Source organism: Hemiscyllium ocellatum, chromosome 34 (genome assembly GCF_020745735.1).
Source record: "Hemiscyllium ocellatum isolate sHemOce1 chromosome 34, sHemOce1.pat.X.cur, whole genome shotgun sequence".
Lineage (NCBI taxonomy): Eukaryota > Metazoa > Chordata > Chondrichthyes > Orectolobiformes > Hemiscylliidae > Hemiscyllium > Hemiscyllium ocellatum.
In genome coordinates this window covers 12,679,291-12,688,176 of record NC_083434.1, presented here as the reverse complement: position 1 = coordinate 12,688,176, position 8,886 = coordinate 12,679,291, and positions in this window count along the sequence as shown.

Sequence of the window (8,886 nt, the reverse complement as noted above, 5' to 3'; positions counted from 1 at the left end):
GTAACCCACCCAGTCCCATTTCCCTCTGACTAATGTACCTAACACTATGGGCAATTTAGCACAGCCAATTCACCTGACCTGCATATCTTTGGACTGCGGGATGAAATCCATGTAGACACAGGGAGAATGTGCAAACTCCATACAGACAATTACCCGAGGCCAGAATTGAACCTGGGACTCTGGTGCTGTGAGGCAGCAGTGCTAACCACTGAGCCACTGTGCCGCCCTTAGTGATATTTAGTGCAATTAATGCACCTGCTTTTTCAGGCTATTCAGCACTGCTTATTGGGCCCAATGTCAGGTAAACCAAAAGGAGACGGAAAATTAATATCATAAAAAAAAGAGGAATATGAAATGAGTATCAAAAGTTTATTTGATGCTTAACTGAAAGAAGCATTCCTCTGCTCTCGTGGTTGACCTTTTGCTTCTACAGTTTGTAAACTTCAGCATGTTTTCTGCATCTTAGCAATCACCAAATCCAGCTAACCCATTACCCCTGTGCTCATTGGCTTTTTATAGCTCCTGGCGCAATAATTTGAAATGGAAACTCATCTTTGTCTTCAAATCCCTTAAGAGCATTTTTCTGTAACATCACCCCTCTTATTAAAAAAATTGTGTTCCTCTCATTCTGGCTGTTTCTGTATTCTCACTTTCCTTTGCTCCACCATTGACAACTGTCTATCTCCTAGCTTTTTAATTCCATCTACTCCCAAATCTCTCCATCTTGCTCTGTCTGCTGCTTTAAGGCACTCCTTATAACCTATCTTTTTCCTGTTTAGTATCTGTTTATGTGGCACAATCTGATAGTGAAGTGTTGTTAAAAGTCCCAAAATGCATACATGCTTGTAATCCAGTAAGTAAATATAACTTACCATGACATTCAGAACTCGTGAGCATCAAACTGACTTGGTCTGCTTAAAAGTAATGATTATATGGAGCAAGAGCAAAGGTCAACATAATGCATCTTTAACTGAAGACTATTGATCCAGTCCTGATTTCCATTCAGAACTGAAGTGCATTTTGGGTAAGGGCAGTTGTGAGCATCTACAATGGAATGGACCTGTTGATGTGGCACCAACTCAGTTGGACAAGGCACTGGAGAGCTGCCAAAAGTAAAAAAGGGTTGGGAGAGGAGAGCCAAAATAAAACTGAGAGGAGCAGGAACCTGTACAGGGCAAGAAATAACCATCATAGCCCAAAGCATGTCAGCTCCAATCAGGAGAAGGGCTCGGAAACCTAGCTGTAGGCGTGTGTGTATCTTCATGTGACAGTGACGCCTTACTGAATGGAAGAGGATGGGGAGGTGGGTAAATAAGTATTGGCTTCTTTCTTGCCCTCTAAAATTACTGGGTTCTTTCAGAACAAGAGTAAGACATTTGAAAAGGCCAATGAATGTTGGGAAACCATTGGCTGTGTTTTGACAATTTGATCCAATTCGAGGGTGTGTTGACAGCTCACGACGGTAAACATTTCGAACCCCTTGGTGATCTTATAAAAGTTTGTTGAGAGAAAACTAGCAAAGCAGATTTCGTTATATTTTATGAACAGAACCCCAAGTCTTTTCTGTTCAAATTGGAAATGTGAACTGACCTGACCCATTATTCCCATGTTTACATTGTAATTTCTTGAATCCATTAATGCACATTGTATTTCTGAGTCTTGTTTAATGTTATTAATTTTTAGCAGGTTGCTATAAATGCATAAACAAGAAAGGACAAGCTATTGGTTTAAAAAATGTATCGTTTTGTGGATTGCAATAACAAATCAAACTCCTTGGGTGAAATTTACCCAACTCTTGAGCGATGTGGTCAGTGATGGGAAAATTTGGTAAAAATGGGAAATCAAATGGTTAACATTGAGAAAAGAAATCTAGTTTTCCTTGAAAACAGTATGTTCTGAATCTCACTAATGAGCAACAATATTATTTCCAAGTATTCAAATCTTATTAATAACAAAACTTGTCGCACTTCAGTGCAGATCCCAATTTTCTTCGACTTCCCTGAGAAACTAGATGCCATCAATTCTCCACGTGGAAGTTAGCATTGTTACCTGGCAGCAGCAGATTGCCATTTCCTTCTCTGGGCCTTTTGCACAACTCCACCTCACCACCATTACCGTGCATGCTCACAGACACAGTCCTTTTCCACCCTTTGTTCACGCAAGTGGGCATCACCAAACCACTAATCTTCTCACATCATCGTACAGCTTCACTTTTTAACTGAAGGACACATATGACTTGATCCTGACAGGTTGCTGCATCGACTCATGGTGCACCTTATGGCTTTTAGTTTCTTAGCATCACTCGCTTTGCATTTAGTTGAAAACTGCCATCCTCTGTGGTTTGGATTGCTTTTTAATGTTTAGACATTTTGATTCTAATTTGTAAGCTGTGTGGTTTGCCTTGCTTTTTATTGCAGAGGAGGAGGCATACATCTGGTCATAGGGTCGTACAGCACGGAAACAGGCCCTATGGCCCAACACATCTGTGCCGAACTTAAACTGAACTAGTCCTATTTGCCTGTGGTTGGCCCATATACCTCAATCTTTGCTATCTATACATCTGTCCAAATATCTTTTAATTGTTGTAATTGTACCCAACTCTATCACATTATTTGGCAGCTCATTCCATATACACACCACCCTCTGCACCTCAGGTCCCTTTTAAATCTTTCACCTCTCACATTAAATCGATGCCCTCTCGTTTTAGACTCACCCATCCTGAAAAAAGCCCTTGGCAATTGACCTTATCTTTGCCCCTCATGATTTTACAAACCTCCATAAGGTAACCCCTCAGCCTCCTACTCTCCAGGGGAAACAAGTCCCAGCCGATCCAACCCATTCCTATAACTCAAACTTTCCACTCTCAGTAATATCTGTGTAATATCTGATTTCACGCGCTCTCCAGTTTAATAAAATCTTTCCTATGGCAGGGTGAATAGAAGTTGTACGCAGTACTCCAAATGCGACCTTGCTAATGTTTTGTAAAGACCTAACATGACATCCTAACTCCTATACTCAAATGTTCTGACCAATGAAGAAAATTGTGCCAACTGCCTTCTTAACTACCCTATCTATGATGCCACTTCCAAGGAACTATGTATCTGCACATCTGGGCCTCTATATTTGACAACACAAGACCCAACCATTACATTGTAAATCCTGCCCTGGTTTGTCTCACCAAAATCCAGCTCTTCACATTTATCTAAATAAAACACCATCTGCTATTCCTTGACCCACTGGTTTAGTTGATCAAGATCCCCCATTGTTCTATTAGATAACCTTCCTCACTATTATTTCACCACTTTTGGTGTCATCCACAAATTTACTAACAATGCCTCCTCTTCTCATCCAAATTTAGGTTAATGACCAACAATAGTGGACCCAGTACTGATCCTTGTGGCACAGTGTTTGTCACAGGCTTCCATTCAGAACAACAACTCTCTGTCTCCTACCATCAAGACAATTTTGTATACAGCTCTCCCTAGATCCCATGTGGTATAACCTTTCTAATCAGTCTATCATGTGGAACCTTATCGAAAGCCTTGCTAAAGTCCATGGAGACAACTACTACTGAGCTGCATTTACCTACCTTCTTGGCCACCTTTTCAAAGCAAAAACTCAATTATATTTGAGAGTGTGAGATGCAATTTCATGGTTTGGAGCACTGAACAGTCAAATGGGATGCACATATTGCTATATGACATCAAGCTACGTGAATGCTACACCTGCAAGATGCGCCAGAATCTTAAGCAGCAAACACACTGCATGTATTTCAACAAAATGGCCATGTCTGAAAATCAAAAGGGAGCAGTTCTTGATGGGCTGAAGGGCAACTATGAGCAGTCAGGGAATAATATCATAGTCAAATGTCTCATTTGATTCCTGTCCCGGATTTATAGTCCGTTAGGCATTTGATCCTTCCAGAATCAGGAATTGGGTACCAGTCTGGGAACTAGAGGTATGTCAGTCGGGCATGCTGCAGAGACATAGTCTCTGGGCTGGGCTACTGTCAGTAAAGGCTATCCTGCCAAGTCAGTATGTGAGTGTGTCATGGTCAGTCCTGGGGTATTTGTATATTAATGATCAGGAGTTTATCAGGGTAAAGTCGCTGGAGACATGGGGGCAGCTCATGTCTTGGGATGGGCTTCAATGATAATGGTTACTGAGGAAATGATTTACAGTGAAATAGGGCAATTCAAGACAGAAGAGTGGAACAGCATAGAGCTCAGAGGGGAACAGGAAGTCCTAGGGCAGGGGTTGGATTTCACAACTGACAATCACTCTGGCTAAGTGTATGGTTTACAAGGGCAGATAATTTACAAAGCCCTGTGCTCAGGGGATGAATTAGGGGCATTAGGGATCATATGGAGGATGAATGGAAATTGGAGAGGTGGTGGCACTAAAAGGTTACTGGGGACACTAAAAGGTTACTGGGGACTTAGGGACAACAACTCCAAAAAGAACATGAAGGGCAGGGTACCTCGGATAGAGCCTGCAATGAAATCACAATGATGTGAAGATGGAACCTTGTCACCTTCAACAGCACAAGATGGCTGCCGCCACACCCAGAGTGTGCAATGTGGGTTACTGTTTTTCTCTTTGGGGGTAGAGTATAATTTTTTAAAAAATGACCCTTCTCGGAGTGTTATGCATCCACTAATTCAGTAATACCACCCACTAACTTCATATTGCGTTTCATTAGCAGGAAATTCTTTTCACAAAAAAAAGCATTACAAATGATGGCCTCAGACAATTATCACGATTACATACACTGCACTTATTGCCTCCTTGTCTTGTCAGGTAGGCAAATGTATTCAGAAGCTAACTTGTATGTTTTACCTGGGCTTGCTAAATCTGTATTATATTTCATACCTGACATTGGAAAACAACTGCTGTATTTGCTTTCAGATTTGCTGCTATGACCCTTCTTGGGGAAAGTGCAGTGATTCCTGAGCCCCATTATTCCTAGGATCACCGCAAAAGTTATTGATTTAATGAAGTATGCAAAGGCTGAAATCTACCTGATTGATAGACTCAGGTTTACAGTTCAATACAAATAAATAGACTCTAGCTAAACAAAACAATGTGCTAGCAATATATACTTTGCATATTAAAACTCTTCCTCCTCTTTTTAAAAAAACATACATAAATGCAGGCAGATACAGATAAAAAAAAACCAAATTGCTGTTCTGAGTGGAAGGGAAAAAGTGGGAAGCACAGTCCAATAGCAACAGTCCACAAGATTTGATGAGACATTCCTTTTGCTTCCTTCAACCTTCTGTTCTCTGAAATCCTATTCTAGGTTCGTTCATTTCTTCTGAAGATGTGTAGGGCTGTTGGTTCACTAATTATGAAGTTGTTTAGATGCTAATTAAAGGCAACAGCTTATAGCAACTAATTGGAAAAAGTTAGCTTTCCTTGTGGTTCATTATTTTTACAGAAAAGAGTTGAGAGACACAGAATCTGCTCCTTCAGCATTGCAGGCTTCGTCTGTATCATCAAGATTCAAACTGTTCACCTGATCAGGAACCAGTCAGAATTGTCATCAAGCTGATGATTTACAGCAACTACAACTGTCACAGTTGCACAAACCAATCAGCTGCTGAATCTTATTCTGCACACACACTATATGTGTCGTGTGTGCATGACGTTGTGGCGTCTTATCTCTCCTTCCCACTTCTTACAAAGTAATGGTGTAAATGCAACTCACAATGAGCTCCAGTAACTTGTTTTTAAAATTCTTTCCACAATTCCTGGCTTTAAAACATTCTTTCCCCATTTTAGTCCACAATCAAAAGTAAAGAAAACTAATATTGTGTACACTGCTAAATTGCCCTAAATACTTAACTGATTTAACTTGAGACAAGCAGCATTTTAGTTAGCTTTTCACAGCAGGCCCGTACACCATGAGGGGGAATTGAGAGATGAACTTTCCATTGTATACCTCCCAGCCTTGAATGGAAATGCATTCCTATGAAAAGGGTAGTAAAGTAAAGATGCATGGCATTATGGGCAATGTATTAGCCTGGACAGAGGATTGGTTGACTAACAGGAAGCAAAGTGTGGGGATAAATGAATGCTATTATGGTTGGCAATCAGTAACTAGTGATGTGCCTCAAGGACCATAATTATTCACAATTTACATAGATGATTTGGAGATGGGGACCACGAGTAGTTTGTCAAAGTTTGCACATGACACTAAGATGAGTGGCAGAGCAAAGTGTTCAGACGACTGTGAAACTTTGCAGAGGAACATAGATACTTTAAGTGAGTGGGCAAAGGTCTGGCAGATGGAATGCAATGTTAATAAATGTGAAGTCATCCATTTTATAGGAAAAGCAGTAAAAAGGACTATTACTTGAAAGGTAAACAGTTGCAGCATGCTGCTGTGCAGAGGGACCTGGGTGTCCTTGTGCATGAGTCACAGAGGGTTAGTCTGCAGGTACAAGTAGTTAGGAAGGCAAATGGAATTTTGTCCTTCAGTGCTAAAGGGATTGAGTTTAAAAGCAGGGAGGTTATGTTGTAGCTGTATAGGGTGCTGGTGAGGCCACACCTAGAGTACTGCGCACAGTTTCGGTCTCCTTACTTGAGAACCGCAGAACTGGGACTGGAGGGGGTGCAGAGGAGGTTCACTAGGTTGACTCTGGAGTTGAGGGGGTTGGTTTACGAGAAGATACTGAGTAGACTTGGTTTATATTCATTAGAACTTAGAAAAATGAGGAGGGATCTTCTAAAAACATATAAAATTATGAAGGCATTGGATAAGATAGAAGTAGGGAGGATGTTTCCACTGGCAAGTGAAACTAGACAAGAGGGCATAGCCTCAAAATTAGTGGGAGCAGATTTAGGACTGAATTGAGGAGGAACTTCTTCACCCAGAGAGTAGTGAATCTATGGAATTCCTGCCCAGTGAAGTAGTTGACGCTACTCTAGTTTTGAAAGCCAAGATAGATATTCTTTTGAACAATAAAGGAATTAAGGGATACGGTGAGAGGGCGGGTAAGTTGAACTGAGTCCATGAATCACTCAGCCATGATCTTATTGAATGGTGGAGCATACACGAAGGGCCAGGTGGCCTACTCCTGCTCTAGTTCTTATGTTCTGTCTTGTGGGTGCCTGCTGCACCAGCCTATGTACCCAAGTAGATAGGGGACCTGAAGTGAGACCAATCTCCTTTATCATCCTTTTGCCTTCTCATTGACACACCGAGCATTTACGTCTGGAGTCCACATGCATATCATACAAAACTGAGAGTGTTAGCAGATGCTGGAAGTCAGAGTCAATAGATGTGAAATTGGAATAGCAGAGCAGGTCAGACAGACCCCGGGAAGCAGCAAAATCAATGTTACGGGTGCAAAAGTTGCTTTTCCTGCTCCTCAGATGTTGTCTGACCCTTTGCGCTCTTCCAGCTTCACATCTATTGACTCTGAGGGTGTTAGACCTGGGTCTCGATGACAACAACTAGCCTGTCCATGGAAACAGCTGCACTCATACATACCAGAGCCAGCACAGTACTGGTACCACTAGTGAACTTCTCCATCCTTCAATCCGATTTACTGATTGCTGCCAACAAACCTACCTGCTCTTCCTGTACCTGTTTGTGTATATTGTCAAAACGATTTATGGCTGAATCCCTGAGATCATCTTCTGCCTGGGTGCCAGAGGCTTCAGATGTTTCTTCTTCAGTCAGTTACAGAGTAATATGAGATATAGGGCTCAGTTTCAGAGTGAAGAGATGACTCTTTAGAACTGAGATGAGGAGGAATTACTCAGCTAGAGGGGGCTGAATCTGTGGAACTCATTACTGCAGAAAACTGTGGAGGCCAAGTCATTCTGTGTATTTAAGACAGAGAAGAGTAGGTTCTTGATTAGAAAGGGGATAAAAGGTTACAGGGAGAAGGTAGAGGAATGGGATGGAGAAACGTCAACTACAGTCGATTGGCAGAGCAGACTTCATGGATCAAATGGCCTAATTCTGCTCTTATGTCTTATGTCATTATCACAGATTATGCTCCTAAGTCTAATCTGGATAGAAAAACCATGAAGGCGTAACTCTCTGAGTTGGTGGAGAGTGCAAGTGAATCTGAGTTCAGCGTGTTTCTCCTCAGAGGTAGAGGTGGAGATGAGGATCTCTCGTGCTGGCTTTTTTTGGCTGAGGATCACTGCCTGCTGTTGGTGCCTATATAAGAGAAAAGAAGGAACTACTAGTCAAAGAGGAATGAAAACTTGTGCTGAATGAGTTAACACTGGCACTAGTGGAACAGTAATACAGCATGCCACAGAGAAGCTCAATGGATTGGTTTTGTGTGCCATGGCCCCAGATGCTTCTGTGGCCAAATCAAACGCTTTTCTCCTGATATGGGGTGAGGAGTTTTATGTCTGCCACCCCCCATCCCACCCGCTGCTGTTCCTGACCTGGTTGTAAAGCATTTTTTTTTCTTTTAATAAGATAAAGACAGGGCTGAATAAGCTTGACATGGATGAGAGAGTCATTCATGCTGATACAAGGGCTGTTGGGCAGGAAATATTTTTGGAATGATGAGGTGGGTGAGAACCATTGAGTAGACATGCTGCATTGCATTGGTGAGAGTTACGATGAACAACTTATTTGTGGACACTTGCATTTACAGTGAATACTACAGTAAAATACAGTGCAAAGCTTCAATAGTTGCCAGAATCTGGTGCCATTTTGAACAGTTTAAGAATAAAAAGAATAAAAGATATAACTGAAAGAGAATAGTTTAAGAAAAAAAAAGGATAAACTACATAATTGAAAGAGAGTCCTGAGCCCTGAGCCAGCTTACTGACATCTGTTGCGATACCTCTCCTCCACTGACTTGCTGGCCCACCAGTGTAGGGGTTGCCACTCTGTAGACACCATCTACA